The sequence below is a fragment of the Sardina pilchardus genome, chromosome 23 (assembly GCF_963854185.1).
Source record: "Sardina pilchardus chromosome 23, fSarPil1.1, whole genome shotgun sequence".
Taxonomy (NCBI): Eukaryota; Metazoa; Chordata; class Actinopteri; order Clupeiformes; family Clupeidae; genus Sardina; species Sardina pilchardus.
The window spans coordinates 4,381,114-4,388,613 of NC_085016.1; the positions used below are offsets into that span (position 1 = coordinate 4,381,114).

General features: G+C 42.2%; 1 protein-coding gene across 1 annotated transcript in view; it reads left to right on the plus strand.

The window, feature by feature from the left end:
* gyg2 (glycogenin 2) overlaps positions 1-7,500 on the plus strand; it is a 22,131-nt gene that overhangs the window by 959 nt on the left and 13,672 nt on the right. The gene's annotated exons all lie outside the window — the stretch shown is intronic.

Genomic DNA, 7,500 nt, shown 5'->3' on the forward strand with positions numbered 1-7,500 from the left:
CCTGTTGTGCCGTGGGCTGAATATGTAATTAATTGAGTTGATGTTGATTTGAGTTCTGTAACGCACACACACTGTGTTCATTTGTAAGAAAGGATTTCTCTTTAGGCCGACTAGCTTCTACCTGCTTCAGTCTTCACATATCTGCATATATGGCAAGGCCCAGAATATATACATACATCAGTCATATTTACCACCACTCAACCTACAGCAGTGTCCTTCAGGTCGTGGGATTGTATATATATAACTCCAGTATCACTTTGTTTAACCTGTTGAGGAGTGAATTATTTTAGTTCCCTCTAGAATTCAACGCAAACATTCTATAGTTTCAGTGTTCTGTATACAGTCTGCAGGGAAAATCTCCGAGGGTAATTGTCGCATCATAATGCAGAACTCTCAGCTCACTTAACGTTCTAATCACGTATTTGTGACCGTACTCCTGAACAGGTTTAATCCTATCAACTCTATGGCAACGAGTACTCAATGCAGCTTTCTCATATAGTAGTGACATCTACGCATCTTTTTAATCTCGTGCAGCATCTTTACGTTGATAGCACACATATTTGTTAACGTGAGAAGTGAACTTCTGTGCCGACTGCACGCACACAAGAGTTGAAGCTGTTACCGTGTGAAGAGGTCTCTATAGCGACGGGTTGTATTGCATGGGGTGGGTAGTGAATCATGTAGTCTTTGTGTCATAGAATTAGTTGGCTTCGCCGTACGGCTCATGCTCTCAAATGTTTGGTCTTTCTTGAGTGTGTGTGTGATGTTCTCTGTGTGTTCTGTGCATGCATGCGTGCGTGCGTGTATGTGTGTGTATGTTTTTGTAGTGTGTTAACTACAGGTAAGGCAGGTGTTGTAGCTTGTGTGTGTGTGTGTGTGTGTGTGTGTGTGTGTGTGTGTGTGTGTGTGTGTGTGTGTGTGTGTGTGTGTGTGTGTGTGTGTATGTCCATAAAGCAGGCCCTTTGCTAATTAACCCTGCAGCTAACCTGCAGCAGAAGGAGCATTTTGCATGTGCCATGTCAATAGGGTGCAACTGTGGGGTCACTGACGTAGGACAACTACCTGGAATGTAAATCCTGAACAAAAATATAGATTGTGTATGTGTGTGTGTGTGTGTGTGTGTGTGTGTGTGTGTGTGTGTGTGTGTGTGTGTGTGTGTGTGTGTGTGTGTGTGTGTGTGTGTGTGTGTGTGTGTGTGTGTGTGTGTGTGTGTGTGTGTGGGTGTGTGTGGGTGGGGGCATGTTTACGTGTGTGTTTCTGTGTGTGTGTGTGTGTGTGTGTGTGTGTGTGTGTGTGTGTACTTATGTGCCTTTGTGTGTTTGCTTACACACTTGTGGAAGGGCTCCCTTGCATGCTGTGCAGGTGAGGGATGTACCTGTGCCGATGTGTCGTGTGTGTATATCTCTGACTGACACACACACACACACACACACACACACACACACACACACACACACACACACACACACACACACACACCTGATGAAGAGAGAATGACTGGGGTCCTCTTCTGCATGTGAGAGATGCTGACAATCAAGCCAGCTGTGTCTGGATGTCTCCATGGAAACAAACATGATCTGACAATGTTTCTAATCTGTACATAACGCTGTCTACTACCAATTCATATCTTTGGTTTACTTACTTTTTCTTTGAGAACAATAAAGGTTTGGACTGTTATGGAGATACCAAAGTTTGTCTCAAGACTTTTTTTTATGTTACAGATGGTACGGGTTGAGAATGCTCCTTTCATTCCCGCACATCGGGACTCCCGAAGCATCGGGAAAACTGCAACCGCAAGGGGGCAACATAGACCGCCCGAGTTTTCGAATGTTTACAGCCTACCTCACAGCTCTCTCACTCGACGTAGCCTATAACTCAGTCAGTCCAGCAGAGATGCCAGAGCAACGTTTTGGTCAACGGAGAGGGAGAGAAATGCTCCGCATATCCGTCTCATTTAATCATTAAAATGAAAGTGATTGGCGAAATTAATCAAACGACGTTTCAATAAACCATTGTTGAAATGAATGAAAATGGTTTTAGAAACCTATAGGCCTATCAGAAGGACTATTTCCTTCAATTCAACCTGAAATAGGCTACTCGAAAGGCAACCTTAGATTAATTCATGAATTCATTACGGTTACAAGACCGCATTTCCGTGAATAGGCTATTATTGTCAACGTCAAGGCGAAGACGAAAGAGATGGACAAGATGGACATTTTGGCAACATTTACATGCTAGGAATACTTAGAAATGTGTAAGCTATTTTAAAACGGAGGCTTGTTCATTTTAACCGGCGACGTTTCAAGTACATTTCCCGAATAAAGCCTATTGAAGTTCACATCCAGCTGTGGCGCAAGTGGTTGATGCATAGGTATTGTATGCCAGCGACCGGGGTTCGATACCTAGTCGAAGAACCTCTCCGGAACCCATCAAAAGAAAATGCATCGATTTATTAAAAGAAACGAAAGACTTCCTGTTTTGAGATTCTTTTTATGTTTGCGATGTCTGCTGAAAAGAAAAGTTAATATGTTAATTCGTGGTTCAGCGCGCACTCACACACATTTTTACATTGACATAGTGTCGGGCTCAAGTGTCGTGTCGTCCTCAGTGCCGCATATAGGCTATAATGTAGTGACCTGGTTAGACGAGTGTGGGGGAGGGGGAATGATCGCACAAGACAATAATGCTCTTCATGAAATGGATCTCACAGGCGGCTGTCTGTTTTTAAATGTAGCCTACTATACACCACTTGCGAAATCGGACGTGGCACATAGCCTAATTATTAGGCTACTGGATAGCAAATCCATAGACTTAGTTCATCCTATATCCTTAAAATGAAAGTGATGACTGGCGAAATTAATCAAACGACGTTTCAATAAACCATTGTTGAAATGAATGGAAATGGTTTTAGAAACCTATAGGCCTATCAGAAGGAAATAGCCTTCAATTCAACCTGAAATAGGCTACTCGAAAGGCAACCTTAGATTAATTCATGAATTCATTAGGCTACGGTTACAAGACCGCATTTCCGTGAATAGGCTATTATTGTCAACGTCAAGGCGAAGACGAAAGAGATGGACAAGATGGACATTTTGGCAACATTTACATGCTAGGAATACTTAGAAATGTGTAGGCCTAAGCTATTTTAAAACGGAGGCTTGTTCATTTTAACCGGCGACGTTCAAGTAGGCTACGGCGACGTTCAAGTACATATCCCGAATAAAGCCTATTGAAATTCTCATCCAGTTGTGGCGCATGTGGTTGAAGCATAGGTATCGTACGCCAGCGACCGGGGTTCGAAACCCAGTTGAAGAACCTCTCCGGAACCCGTCAAAACAAAATGAATCGATTTATTAAACGAAATGAAAGATTTCCTGTTTTGAGATTCTTTTTATGTTTGCGATGTCTGCTGAAAAGAAAAGTTAATATGTTAATTCGTGGTTCAGCGCGCACTCACACACATTTTTACATTGACATAGTGTCGGGCTCAAGTGTCGTCCTCAGTGCCGCATAGGCTATAGGCTATAATGTAGTGAACTGGTTAGACGAGTGTGGGGGAGGGGGAATGATCGCACAAGACAATAATGCTCTTCATGAAATGGATCTCACAGGCGGCTGTCTGTTTTTAAATGTAGCCTACTACACCACTTGCGAAATCGGACGTGGCACATAGCCTAATTATTAGGCTACTGGATAGCAAATCCATAGACTTTGTTCATCCTATATCCTTGGCGGAGATAATAATTAGGCATATCAAATTAAAAGCACACTACGACAGGTATACTTGTGTGATCACGCAACACAAGAGAGCATTTAGCGATGGGACAGTTGTGAATGAGTGCTTAACACCCTGGAGTCTAAATACCCCCGGGGGATTTGAAAAACTGTTCCAAACACACATCTCAATCTCTGCTTTTATCATATTATAGAGACACCATTAGAAGCCTTTAATCAACTCGTTTTCAAATATATAGCCTATGTTTTAAGAGAATATGGCAATGATAATGGCACTTTCTAAAAACAATAAATTCGTAGGATTTGTCCTCTCACCTGCAGCAGGCCCATTCAAAAGCCCATCCACCTAATTTGCATTTGAAAGAGCCAATCACTAAAGTGACACATTTAGTCTAGCCTACTTTATTAGTTTTTTTTGACCCCTCTAATAAATTGCCTATAGTCCTACTACGATAATGGAGGAAGGGCTGCCTAACTGTTCCCCCTAAGAGTTTTTTCATAAGATAAAATGTTTACTCTATTTAAGTTTAGGATTTGGTAGACAAGACAACCTCGGAAAAGTTCTTCAGATAAACAATGTTTTATTGAATTAAAGGAAAGAAAATGTATCGCCAGGGTTTCGGGGCTTGCGAAGGCATTCGTTGATCTTATCGATGCAGTCCTTGCGGCCACTTCTCCCCATCGTAGGAAACTTTCTGCTTAGTGTTGACAAAGGTCTTGACGTTGTGTGGCAGTGCTTGCTTGCCCTTCGATCCATCCCAGTTGGTGGTTTTGCACCAGGCTCTAGTGCTCCTTTGTGGTGATGGCTCTGAAGAGCAGGCATCCGTATCTACCAGTGATGCGCGGGCTGATCCAAATCGAGCGGGCGACCGCGGTCACACGCGGTCACCCGCGGTCACCCGCGGTTATGGGTCAAGAAAAAATATTTTATAATGATATGCGGGTCATGTTTGGTCGGGTCGGTAAAAAAAATAAATTGTCATTTATATCGTACATAATTGTCTTTAGAAGAAAAAGACATAAGTTGCAGCATTCCCACTGAAACGCGATTCTATCCCCCACATTTTGTCACGAACATGTAGAAATGCACTTGTTGTTTCTGCGTAGACAGACCCTCGGCTACACTTGACATGCAGTTGTGTTCTGTTCTCAGAGCATATGCTTTCTCTGTCTATGATCTGCAGCTTTTATCTCGAACTGCTGGCCTCTACAGAAAGTGGCAGAATCGTCTACTGAGCAGCGAAGTTGCCGATGCAATGCGTGTTTCTCAAGTCTGATAATTTCCAGCAAGATCGAATGGTATTATGGAAAGAAAAATAAACTAAACGTTTCCCAAATCAGGAAATATTTCTTAATTTAATGTCATCAAGGCATATAGCCTACAATTGGTATGAGCATGCAATATGTGCGTCCTTGCGCAACTTATAGGTCTAGTGGCTCGTTGGAAAGCCCCACGTCTGCTCTTCCCCACGTCGTGCAATAAAGGTTTCATCTCGCTGCAATTTATAATTGCGGAGCAATGGACTTTTGGTCCATTGATGAATACGTTAATAAAGAGTTTCTTAATAATATTCTATGCCTGCATTTCATGCTTGGGAGAGCTTCAAGGCATTCATGTGAGGAACGGCTGAAACAGAATTTGTATAGGAAAATCCTAGGCTAATTATGTTCAATGTTGAGTCAAACAGCCACATTTTTGGATGAATGCTGACACGGAACAAAAAAAAGGTAGACTAAATGCATGTTTCCCAAATTCTGAGCAATTATAGGCTATATATAGTTAGGCAATATAGGCTATATTATTGTTTTACATGCATATGAGATACCAATTTTGCATAGCTCAATGACGCTACGACTAAGTTAGACTAGGCTACTTTTTACAATAAGCGGGTCGGGAAGCGGGTCGGGTCCTGTATTTCAATATTTTTTTTTTGCGGTCCGAGTTGCGGTCGGGTTAGTTGTAAACGGCGGGGCGGGGCGGGGCGTTCAGACACGTACCCGCGCATCACTGGTATCTACCAACGTTGCCGCGACTCTGTTGGTGAATTCGAGCATGTTGTTCTAATCTGGGCCAACAGCAAGCAAAGTCACGTCATCGTGCTGAGAAGGAACTTGAATGCTGTTGTCGAATGTGGCAGAGAATACAGAAGAAGACTTTAACTATTACTTATATATTCTTATGACGAAACGCGAAGAATAAATACGAGGACTGACCATCTCGCCTCTCCGCGTTTCCCCCAATAGGCCTACCATGGCGACAAAGAAATAAATATGATTTGACATTTTAATGTTTGTAGCGCGCCAGTTTACCCAGTGTGTGTGCATTGAGTAGTTCCTTAAAATACGGAACAAAGAGCGTCCCGTAGGCTATCTGTTCAATACAGAAGAAGACTTTAACTATTACTTATATATTTCTTATAACGAAACGCGAAGAAAAAATACGAGGACTGACCATCTCGCCTCTCCGCGTTTCCCCCAATATCATGGCGACAAAGAGAAATACATATGATTTGACATTTTAATGTTTGTAGCGCGCCAGTTTACCCAGTGTGTGTGCATTGAGTAGTTCCTTAAAATACGGAACAAAGAGCGTCCCGTAGGCTATCTGTTTAATACAGAAGAAGACTTTAACTATTACTTATATATTTCTTATAACGAAACGCGAAGAAAAAATACGAGGACTGACCATCTCGCCTCTCCGCGTTTCCCCCAATATCATGGCGACAAAGAGAAATAAATATGATTTGACATTTTAATGTTTGTAGCGCGCCAGTTTACCCAGTGTGTGTGAATTGAGCAGTTCCTTAAAATACGGAACAAAGAGCGTCCCGTAGGCTATCTGTTTAATACAGAAGAAGACTTTAACTATTACTTATATATTTCTTATAACGAAACGCGAAGAACAAATACGAGGACTGACCATCTCGCCTCTCCGCGTTTCCCCCAATATCATGGCGACAAAGAGAAATAAATATGATTTGACATTTTAATGTTTGTAGCGCGCCAGTTTACCCAGTGTGTGTGCATTGAGTAGTTCCTTAAAATAGCCTAGGCTACGGAACAAAGAGCGTCCCGTAGGCTATCTGTTTAATACGGAAGAAGACTTTAACTATTACTTATATATTTCTTATAACGCTGGCTGTAGGCGATTTCTATAACCATTTTCATTCATTTCAACAATGGTTCATTGAAGTGTCGTTTGAATAATTTCGCCAGTCATCACCTTCATTTTAATGATTCAGTGAGATTAAGGAGTCGACTATTGACGGATATGCGGTCTTCATCATTAAATGCAGTTGAAACTTTCTGCCACCTGGTGGTTGTTTGGGTACATTGCCTTAGCCTCGAAAAAAATCGGCTTGACGCACTGCGGGATCTCTTCGGGAGTCCCGCGGGAGAAGGTGCATTCTCAACCCGTACCCACTGTATTTTAAGATAATGTAGGGTCGGGGTCAATGGGACATGATCAGGTTCACCCACAGCCATAAGAAGATAAGCATCTGAGTCTACTGTCTTACCTCTAATCTCTATAGGCCTGTGCTATACAATTATCTACCCTACTGAATACTAGCCTAAGTAAGTAAAGTTTAGTAAACTTTACTTCGTAAACTAGTAGGCCTAGTTTAATAAACTTTACTTAGTAAGGTTTTTGTAAAGTTTGTAGAGCGCATTCAACCACAGCTCGCACTGACCAAAGTGCTGTATAGTGCATAGCCTACTGACTTAACTGGCCGATTAGGCTGTACTCAACCGATATGCCTACAT